Below are 11772 nucleotides of genomic sequence, written 5' to 3' on the forward strand. Positions count from 1 at the left end.
GGTGGGGGGCGGGGGTGGATGATGGGGGGAGGTGGTGGGCGGGGGATGGATGATGGGGAGGTGCGGGGCGGGGTGGACGATGCCTCTTGAATCGAATGCTTCACTTACTTAGAACGTGTAAGTAATTTAAAATATTTTATTTATATATGTTTATATATTTACTCATGTTTCTTTACTCCCAGCTGTGAGGCAGTGGAAGGACTGACGCAAATGCCAGTGAGTGAGTGCACTCCCCTTTATCTGTTAGATATTCGCATCATTTGAACCATTTCTGTAGAAGATTGACTTGCTACGCCAAAAAGATAAAATAAAATGTCATTTCGCATTTGCCACCAAATGCTTGTCGATATCTGTGTCGAGACTGATGACATCTTCAAACTGGAATGCGATTGTTTTGTACAAGTCTGACCCGAAGGAGAGCGAGACATTGTCTGTGGAACAGACAGTGATCGGATCATTTCAACACAGCCCGGGGAACTGCGTCGAATTGCTTCTTAAGAAACAGTGAAATTCGACATTCGGAATTAAATAATGGGCACTTGTGAGAGGTTTATATAAAGACTGATTCGAAAAGCATCAGTTCGAGAATGCAACAGATTGAGAAACTGCGCAGCACCGCCGTCAGTTTCAGATCAATACACACCCAGAATTGCAGTTTCTCATCCGATTACCTCAAGTCTCCGTCGAGGATCCTGGATAAGTATTGCCCCTTGTCCCTCCCTCCCAGATACGCTTTCACTCCAACTGTTTTACTGAAGTCCCATGTGCTAACCGGATAAGAATTGCCGGTTGATGCCTTAGCAGCTCCATTATTCCCATGGTAATCAAACACGCATATTGCACTTTCAACAGATGATTCGATCAGCTTGAAAATAGCTGCGTGAACAGCATCCAGATACTCAAGAGTAACATCACCTTTCAAACGCGGCCCCTTCTCTGGATGCAAGCGAATGAGTGATTAGCACCTCTTAGTTTTATAAAGTGAATTATTGATTTAATGGCACAATTATATGACAGCACAATGTCTGTGACCTCGAGATAGATGGAAGGTATTCCCATCCGTTGAATCCTTCAGAAAGTGCCAGACAGTGGCATTTCTGTTCCTTTTTGTGGGGTAGAACTTCATCCTAACTGAGCCTTGCTGTCAAACACACAAATGTAAGTTTAAAATAAAAGTACGGGAGAGAAAAAAAGTTATTAAAATAATTCACAGGCCAAGCGTCTTACTGAATCACTGTTGTAATTTTCCAGCACCATTATTCCTTTCCAGTCATTTTGTACTTCACTGGAAATTTTTGGAAAATATAACAGAAATCTCACACGTCACATCACATTACAATTACTGGTTTTTATTATTGCTAGTTTAATAAGCTCTTTTTGCCCTGGACATTAATTCTGCTTTCTCTCCACAGATACTGCCAAATCTGCTGAGTTTTTCCAGCAATTTCTGGTTTGTTTCTGACTTCTAGCATCCACAGTTATTTTGTTACTTTTGTTTAATAAGTCTATTGCAAAGCAGTCATATCATTTTATAGCAGCATACTTCTAAAGTCCTTTCTGGGGTATCAGTGTCAGTGTTCCTACGTTTTGGAAGAAATTACATTATTCTTGTACTATGTGATGCCAGGGCAGGGCTGGTTTCAACAAACGATGTTGAGTGAGAGATATTACATATAGAGTCATTGAATCATAGAGTATTAGAGGTCTACAGCAGGAAAACAGGCCCTTTGGTCCAAATTGCCTATGCCACCCAGTTTTCACAAATAAACTAGTCCCATTTACCTGTGTTTGGTCCACATCCCTTCATACCTACCCTATCTATGTACCTGTCTAAATATTTCTTAAGTGACAAAATCGTACTCACTTCCACCACGATCTTTTGCAGCTCATTCCAGATTCTCACCACCTTATGTGTGAAAAAGCTATCCCTCTGGACTATTTGTATCTCTCCCTTTTCACCTTAAACTTATACGTTCTAGTTTTAGACTCCACTACCATGAGGAAAAGTTGTTGGCTTTCTTATCTATCTCATCTATGCCTCTTGTGATTTTACAGACGTCTACAAGATCAACCTTCAGTCACCTACGCTCCAGGGAATAAAGTCTCAGCCTATCCAATTGTTCCATATGACTCAAACCTTCCAGTCCAGGTACATTTTAGTAAATCTTTTCTGCACTCTTTCTAGTTTAATAATATCCCCTTTTTTTAAAAGTAGGGTGAATAGAACTGCACACAGTAATTCAAACATGACCTTGTCAAAGTATGCCAAGCACAAAGTATTGAAACCAAGATGTGGTGGGCAGCATAAATATTAAGGAGAGAAACAGTTTGTTTTGCTTAGCTGGGATATAACACTCAACAGGCAGTTGCATAACTCTTTTTAAAAAATGGTTGGGTTCATCAACGTAAACAGAAAAAAGAAGCATTGTTTGATTAAGGACTGTGTGCACCTATAAGGCGAGTCTGCTGGGACACTGTGTTACTAGTTAGGAGACTGAGATCTGTATTGCTGCATCTTTTAAATAAACCTACCAATAAAGGAAAAGATCAGAATCTTGTTTTTACTTCACAATCTGGTTGGCTCCATTAAGCGATGCTGTGGATGAAGGTAAAAGTGAAGAAGTCAAGCCTCATTTACCGAACTCTTTTCAGTGAATTGGATTATGAAACTGGATGGGTATTTTGTTAATGCACTGGACTTGCTGGGAAAAATTCTCTGGCAACATTTTAAAATGAGATCTGTCCTTTTGCCTGACAAATATCATCCTGTTCAAATATGATATGACACACCTCTAAAACAAGGGGGACTTAAACCTGGTTCACCTTGCCCAGGGATAGGGTCAATTCCACTAAATCACAAGAGTAGTCAAACAACTACTTGATATTCAACCCTGTCTAATTTCAGAGTAAGCTTCCAAGCAAGGAAGACAAGCCGAGCAGTCAGTCAGTGGGTCTCCATTGGGGAAAGTGGGCACTGCCATTATAGCTGGGCTATGAAGGCATTGCGAGACATGTTCTGAAGGCTTTAGAATTTTTAGAAGTCAACTATGGTCACAGCTTTCAAGCCATCTTTGTAGAGTGCGGACGCTTCCTCAGGATGGCCTACAATTGCACCTGAACCCATCACACAAGCATAGGGCATTAATGCAGAAGAGTCATACCATTCAAATCATTAACTCTGTTTCTCTCCACAGATGCTGCCAAAATCTACTGAGTTTCTCCAGCATTCTGTGTGTTTTTTTAATAGAATGAAAGTCTCCTTTGCCAGGAACAGCAAAGATCTGAGATGTTGAACTTAAATGATCAAGAGTCTAGATGATGATCACTTGTTTTTTTAAAAAAATCAAACATTTTATTGACAATCCCCTTTGGCAATTTAAACAGAATAACAGCTCAGTGTTACTATTGCCAAATGTGACTCAGAGATCAATGTGAACAAATCCTCATCGGGGGAGAACAGGAGTGTCACCCTCGTTAGTCATCATCTTAAGAGAAAGTTAAAAGCTCTCTTCCTTCCTGGTACAGCTAATTCTCCTGATATGTAGATTAAGAAAAGCATTTTATGCTCCTCAGATGTTTGTAAATGTTAGTTCTCAGTTGCCATTGCCAGGCTTTGAGATTTATTCAGTTGGACTTACCATTATAAAAGGTCATCAATTGTAATTTTAATTATTCTTTGTAATAGGTAAGTTCCAATCTGCCAACTATGATAATTAAAAGGTTAATGTTTCTCTATGATTTTATGCAGATTTGTAGATTTGCCATATCCAATTTCCAGTGCACGAGCTATAACAATCTCCAGTTATTTTCTATACTGGATATAGGTGTCCACATTCAGCCTCAAACTGTCATAGTGCAACACTCCTTGAAATTAAATTTGCTATATTAGACAGAACAATCATTGTGGGACACAATTGAAGCAACACCATCCTGCAATTTTTCCACGCTTTAGATGATTTAGCAGAGCTCCATACTAATGAAGATTAAAATGAAATAATGATTCAACTAATTGTGGGCTTCAACAATGCAAATCAATAAAATTAATATAGTGTTAAAAGGTGTTTTCCCTCCGCATCAAATTTAAAATTACAAAGTTATAAATGTATTCTTACAAAAATAATTTTCTTTAACGTTAATAAGAACTGAACAAGTGCAGAAACAATGATATTTTAGTTCTTCTGAATGTGAAGTTGCATTTAGAGAAGTTAATAGACCGATGTAAAGTTATAATAGAAACAGCAAATGCTGGAGAATCTCAGTAGGACTGGCAGCATCATAGAGAAAGAATAGAGTTAATATGTCAAGTCCAACATTGACTTTTCTTGGGAACCTAGCTTGCTGAACATTTCCAGCAATTACTGTTTACACGTCAGATTTCCAACAGCCATAGTATTTTGCTTTTATTTTGACATACAGTTTTAATTTGTATTAGTGCTGCTCAGAAAAGGCAAAACTATTATACACCAATTATTGAGCAGAATACTCTTTGTTCAATCTATTCTGAGAATGTTAATGTCATTGGCGACAACCTAATAATGACCCATCCCCAGTTGAGAGGAAAATGATACATTTTGCAGCAGACAATTCTAGGTCACAAAGTATTGGCTGCTTAATGTGGGAATCCAGTGTAGATGTGAAAGTCTTGCTTCCTTGTTGAACCAGGTAGAATTTTAGAACTTGATATTCATATCTTTCTAATGCAAAAATAGATTCTCAAAGGTTGCATGATTGTTCCTTTATACATGTATTGTTTGTGGCTCTTGTATGTAAATTGGCAGTTACATTTTATGCATGCTATTCAACAGTAACTCTTTAGCTGTGAGGTATTTTGTGATATTATGAGGACATATTATGAGCAGTCACAGTCCACAAAAGACCTCAGGCACCTTTCTCCTTTAGAGAGAGACATATGGTTACATGCAGATGGAGGGTAACACTGAATCACCATAGCCAGTATGTGGATTGAATAGGGATGCATAAAGTGTAACATAAATACAAGATAATTTCTTTGACTAAATTTGGACATCAGAGATATATTTGCAAAAAATTCTCCCAAAGAAAAATAGAAATTCCAAAATGCCATACCAAAACTCTTAAGAGTGCCCCAGTGTGCCATGCAATAAATGACTTTGAACTTTATAATGCAATCAACCAGTCAGCCAAAGTCATGATTCTACAAGCAACAGAATAAGTTCATCTGTTTTCTTTGTGATTTTTCTTTGGGAGAAATATTGTCTAAGTATCAAAGGAACACCTTAATCATCTTCATTGTTATCTGAGAGCATCTTTAATAATGCCTGTGCCATCAAGATACACTCACAGTCTTTGATTTGACATCTTACTCGAAGAGCCGTAAACCAAAACTTGTATTTCTCCTCTGGAACTACTCAGAAGATTAAATAGATTGTTGGAATCAATGAGCAGAGATGTTAAGTGTGATCTTTGAATAGGTTGGGGTTAATAACCTTTACTTATTGGTGATTTTTAATTGAATAATTTTACATTCTGTGCTTAGTTCTGCAATTTGATCACTGATGCCAAACTGAAGATTGGAACAGTTCCACGTTTCTGCTGCACCACAAATGCTGGTCACAAACAATGAGGATTAGAGGAGAAAGGAACTTGTATGTTTAATTCTGAAGGTTAAATGCCAATGATTTTCCAATATCTACTGTAGGCAGGCAGATAAAATACATGAAACATTAGCGCAAAGAGATTTTAGCAGCAGGTCTGACTGTTTTGCTAATTTGGAGGCATGCAAGATCCTGAGGGATCCTCATACATATCCTCATTAACAAGAAAATAGTGCTTTTTGGTGTAATTGCCCCAGCTGTGGTATCAACAGTGTACTCCCAGGGCTGCAATATAATGTTTTCAAAGCCTGAATCTGAGCAGCACATTTGTCAACTAACGCTTGATATGTCAATGATTCCTATTGCTAAACATAAAGAAAGAATATAAATACCAAATCCCTGATAAATGCATCTGTACCAAGAAAGCAAAGTGGTGTCATGCAGATAAAATAGAGAATTACTGATTGGGATGTACAGAGTTCAGAAAACTGTAACAATAGATAAACATGCCCCCTTTCACTGGGCAAACCACTGGTAGCATTTTTTTTAATTATCAAAGAATGCTGTGTGATTATAGCAGCATTATTCTTATATCATATTTTACACGCTTCACTGCATCATGACACTGAATGAGCGAAGTGCATCAGTGTCATATTAAACCTATAATTATATTGTTGCATTATTATTCTTACTTTCTCTGGAATGCAATGAACTGAATATTAACTGCGTCTCCAAGGATGTTCTCAGACACATGGATCTTTTTTTGCATCTGTATGCTTCTTCCTGTATAAATTTCTTCATACAGTCATAGAGATATACAGCAGAGAAGCAGACCCTTCATTCTAACTCATCCATGCCGATCAGATATCCCAACCTAATCTAGTCCCATTTGCCAGCACTTGACCCAAAGCCCTCTAAACTCTTCTTATTCATATACCCATCTAAATGCCTTTTAAATGTTGCAATTGTACCAGCCTCCACCACTTCTTCTGGCACTCATTCCTTCCATGCACCACTCTCTGCGTGAAAATGTTACCCCTTAGGTCCCCTTTATATCTTTCCCCTCTCATCCTAAACCTATGCCCTCTAGTTCTAGACTCCCACAGCCCAGGGAAAATACTTTGTCTATTTATCCTATCCATGCCCCTCATGATTTTATAAACCTCTATAAGGTTACCCTTTAGCCTCCAAGGCTCCATGGAAAATAGCCCCAGCCTGTTCAGCCTCTCCCTACAGCTCAAATCCTGGCAACATCCTTGTAAATCTTTTCTGAAATCTTTCAAATTTCACATCATTCCGATAAGAGGGAGACCAGAATTGCACACAACATTCCAAAAGTGGCCTGTACAGCCACAACATGACCTCTCAACTCCTGTACTCAATACTCTGACCAATAAAGGAAAGCATACCAAACACATTCTTAACTATTCTATCTACCTGTGACTCCACTTTCAAGGAGCTATGAACCTGCACTCCAAGGTCTCTTTGTTCAGCAACACTCCCTAGGACCTTACCATTAAGTGTATAAGTCCTGCTGAGATTTGCTTTCCCAAATGCAGCACCTCGCATTTATCTGAATTAAACTCCATCTGCCACTCCTCAGCCCATTGGCCCATGTGATCTGAGGTAACCTTCTTCACTGTCCACTACACCTCCAATTTTGGTGTCATCCGCAAATTTACTAACTATACCTCCTGTGTTCATATCCAAATCATTTATATAAATGACGAAAAGTAGTGGACCCAGCACCTTGTGGCACTCCACTGGTCACAGGCCTCCAGTCTGCAAAACTACACTCCACCAGCCCCTTCTTTTACCTTCAAGTCAGTTCTGCATCCAAATGGCTAGATTTAATTTGGAACTTTATTAACAGCAGTTTCAGTTGAATTAGGTATTTCTACCTTGGGGGAGTTTTCTCCTTGAGTCAAAGGAGCATTTGATGAGTTTATGTTTACAACTAACCGTAACCCACCTTTTCCTTGTGTGATTCTAGATCTAACAATGTTTTCTTGATTGCTAATAGGATTCAAGTCAAAGAGTATTTATGCAAGAAGTTAAAAGTGCAGTGTCAGTTCATGATTGGAAAGTGGCAAAGAGCCTGGAGAAACGTTTTATAGGTTTTATTCATTTCTCTCTTAAAGAACAGAATGTGAAGAAGTGGCCAGTCAGACTGTAGGCTTTTATCTTCAATCTGATGCCGTTTTTATCAGAGATGTGTTGGGTCTGTTTAAGTGCTAATCTGTCGTTTTCTCTTCCATTAAAGAAATATGCCTCATGTTAATAGATAGCAGTAGGGCAGAGTAAAAGTTACATTCAATTAGGTAGTGCTTTACTAGCAACAGATGGGATCAGGAAAGGCAAACCATTTCATAATATTAGAATTAGAAATGGAAACAGAGTGGAAACAGGCCATTTGGCCCAACAAGTCCACGCCGAGCCTCCGAAGAGTATCCCACCCAGACCTATCACTCTACATTTCCCCTAATGAAGTGGCTGGAATTAAACCCTGGTCCTGTGAGATAGCAGTGTGAACCACTGAGCCACCATGCCACCAATGAATACAGAATGTGAATACAGAAAATGAACAAGTATAGGAGGGCAAGAACATTCTTTCACTGGTACAGAATGGTCAGAAAGCTTTGACCTCGACTCCATGTCAGAACATTTTCCAAGCAGAGGATGGATTGGTATATTGTGTGGCAGCTCCCTACAAAACTTTCAAGTGACATTGCCACAGTGATTTAGAATAAATGTGCAGAGAGAAAAGGAAAATCACTGATTACTATATACTTCCCTGTATAAAATGCTCTTACATCTGTAGATCTTTGGTGATACTGATGTATGCAGTCCACTGAATAGGCAGCGTACAGTGTATGAGGACTGTTCCTCATAGAAAATTGCATCTTTGGCATTAGTACAATCCCATACAATCAGTTTGGTCTACTGGGGTAATTGGGTAAAGGGAATGTTTTGCTCACCATCAGAATGTATCTATTAAGTGGCTTTTATTTGATGTTATTTAACAGAGTATGATTAATTGCCTCTTTGCATTGCATGACTCTACCATGGGAACGTAATTTCATTGCTAAGGTTCTCCCTCTGCTGTTGCTAAACAGTAAAAGCACAGTTTGGATAATAACAATCACAAAATATGATGAACTTTTCAATGCTGCCATCTTGTGATCACAGTAAGTAACAATGGCGCAGTCTGCAAAGTGATGGATCAAGCAAGATTTTTAGAGGCCATTTTATGGGTACTGTACTTACTTGCTTCTCTTGCTAGTCTATCATCAAGTCAGGATATGTTTTAAATATGAACAGAGCAAAGGAACTTTGATGGAACTGTTCAGTGTTTCTTAATTCCCATAATGGCTACTTTAAATATACATTTCTATTACTAAACACAAAAGGTAGATCTGTGGATTGACTGTACTCTTAGACTTTGCTAATTCAGCCCCTGAAACAATTCAGTCTTATTTGTTCTTCTATTTCTAATTTAACAGATTGTTGTTTGAACATTGAGTCCAGATAGAGTTTCATCAGTGGATAAATCCGAAAGCAATTTTTGTGACTGGAAGCACAGGCTTGATGGGCTGAAGGGCCTTGTATCTGTGGAGTGGAACTCTATGACTGTCTGACTTGGGACTCCATGGTTTGTAAGTAGCTGCAGTTTGACATGCAGTTCCCTCCACTATCTCATACAGTGGCCTGTATTATCTAAGCACTAACCAATTATGTAATTTTGGAACACTGGTTAAGTGAGTTACGGATATGATTATAATAATCTAAGTTTCCTCTCTCTTAAACATCCACCCATTGACTCCTCCATCTCAAAGAATTTCCATCCATATCAGATCAAGCCCAGAAACCTGACAACACCCACAAATCTCAGGCACCCACAAAACTGACCATGTCCTTGATGGTGTGTTGGATGTATCCTTCAAGTCCACTTGCTCTGCTGTCTCTCCGCATTGCAACTATATCTTCAGGTGCAGTCAGGGTCAAAGTGATCCTTTTGGCATTCTACTGCAATATTTTTATAAAAGGAAAATGGTCAACATTGAAAAACGAACTACACTTTCAGCTTGGTGGTTGGCATATGTGAGGTGAGGCAAGAGACTTTAGGATAAAAGAGGAAATGGGGAATAGAAATAATGGAACTGGTACGAGTGAGACCAATTTTTTTAAGCCACTGAGGAGATGTGGGAGTGCCTGGCAAGGCATTTAGAGACCATCCCTAACTCCCATTCTATTTCTCTTCTCAGGTCCCTGAAACTCACACACCATCTGGCTACAAACAAAAGTGAAATATACCCTCTGTTCCCTTCCTCTCTATTCCATTTTCTTCACTGGGGATGAGGATATGGATTGTACAAGAAACCCTTGAGTTGAATTGTTCAGTTGTTTCAGTGTTTGGTTGTGTGTGACTGTTGTCTATTTGCTGTGATTAATTGTTATAGACTCAGCTATAGACTCAGAAAAAAAATCAACAGACTGTATAAGGTACCAGAAGTTAAAGCAGCAGCATGAACACAGACATTTTGTGACTGGAGAAACATTTTAAAACACTTGTAAACAAATTTCCTACACACATCTAACCTGAAGTGTGTCATACTGGTATTGCTGTGAGATGGAAAATATTCAACGCATGCCAGTGAAATGCCAGTGCTCCCATCAAGGCCAAGGAGTGGGAACACCCAGTTTACAGAGTGCTTGCCCTAACCCTGCTGTATTCAATCACCAGAAAACAAGTTCAAGTGCAGAGAGGTACAGAGGAAACCATCAGCTCTCCACAAGTCCCGTAAGCAAATCATGGTCATTGACGTTTTCAGACATACACCTGTCATTTACAGAGCATTTACTCACTGACTGCACTCTAGTTCGAACAATGGTATGTTCAATATCCACATGCATACATCTTCGAACAAGGCTACTTGTTCAGGTCACATTACTAGTTTTCAACTTTGCAGCTTTAAAAAAAGTTATATTATCTGTTCATGGCAGATGAGTGTCACTAGCCAGTATTTATTGCCCATCACTAATTGCCATGCAAAAGGTGCTGAGTAGTTACTTGAATCATTGCCGTTCTTGTGCTGTAGAGACACCCACAGTGCTGTCAGGAAGCAAGCTCCAGGATTTTGACAGTGAAGCAATGGTAACATATAGTTCCAAGCTCAGAAGATGTGTGACTTTGAGGAGAACTCATTGTTGGTGGTGTTCCCAAAGGCCTGCTTCCTTGTCCTTTTAGGTGATAGAGGTTACAATTTTGGAAGGTGATGGTGAGTTACTGCAGTGCATCTTTCAAACAGTATTTAGTATTGCCACGGTGTGTTGGCGATAAAGATAGTGAATGCTGATGGTTGTGAATTGTGTGGCAATGAAACAGATTGCTTTCTCCTGGAAGATATTAAAGCTTTTTGACTGTTGATAAGATGAAGAGTACAGTAGCGTCTCGATGTACGAATTTAATCTGTTCCGGGACCCGGTTTGCGAACCGAAAAGTTTGTGAACTGAATCAATTTTCCCATTGTTTGGATATTCAAAGTGCGTGTAGCAAAGCAGAACAATGACAATGAAACCGCGGGCTTTTTGCGTTCGTACCTTCGTTCATACTTTGAATTTCGTACGTACGTTGAAGCAAAATGTTACGTACAATCCTGTTCATAACCGGGGTCGTTCATATGTTGAGGCGCTACTGTAACTGTTTTTCTAATTTCAAAACTTTGTATCAACACATTGCCAATAGTTTTGGACATAGATGCCACACACGAAAGTGCACCTCAGTCAAGAGTTAAGGCTTCATTTAAAGCCTTTTATAAATGCACAAGCCATTGAGATCTCTGTACACACCAAACTTGAGAATCTGTCCACAATTCTCTCCACCTTAAATCTAAGATGCTCCTTAAAACCTAATTCCTATTAATTATTTCCTAATACAGGTCTTTCTGGTATAATGCGTGTTTTGTCAACACAAACCAGCTATAATTCGATTGATGTATTGTAGGTGCTGTTTGGATAATACAAACTTTCTGCTACAATTTCCTATAGCAATCTTTTATAGCGTGATTTTCTATAACTGTTTTCCATAGCAATTTTCTATAGCACAAGTTTGCAGAGGAACATAACTGTCACGTTGTACCAGAATGCCCTATATCACATTCTGTAACTCCGTGTAATTTTTTTTTATAATACCATGTGC

At 38.9% G+C, this 11772-nt stretch overlaps 1 long non-coding RNA gene across 3 annotated transcripts; it reads left to right on the plus strand.

The window, feature by feature from the left end:
• The first annotated feature begins 46 nt into the window (after positions 1-46).
• On the plus strand, positions 47-11112 carry LOC122564458. 3 transcript variants are annotated; one of them, XR_006315917.1, is made up of 4 exons: positions 47-117; positions 2056-2149; positions 9077-9229; positions 9839-11112. It is a non-coding gene; the product is annotated as an uncharacterized LOC122564458 (long non-coding RNA). The 3 variants fall into 3 exon arrangements; XR_006315916.1 differs by lacking the exon at positions 47-117 and adding an exon at positions 598-1158; XR_006315915.1 differs by lacking the exon at positions 47-117 and having other exon boundaries at positions 1832-2149.
• The last annotated feature ends 660 nt before the right edge of the window (positions 11113-11772 follow it).

The sequence above is a fragment of the Chiloscyllium plagiosum genome, chromosome 29 (assembly GCF_004010195.1).
Source record: "Chiloscyllium plagiosum isolate BGI_BamShark_2017 chromosome 29, ASM401019v2, whole genome shotgun sequence".
Taxonomy (NCBI): Eukaryota; Metazoa; Chordata; class Chondrichthyes; order Orectolobiformes; family Hemiscylliidae; genus Chiloscyllium; species Chiloscyllium plagiosum.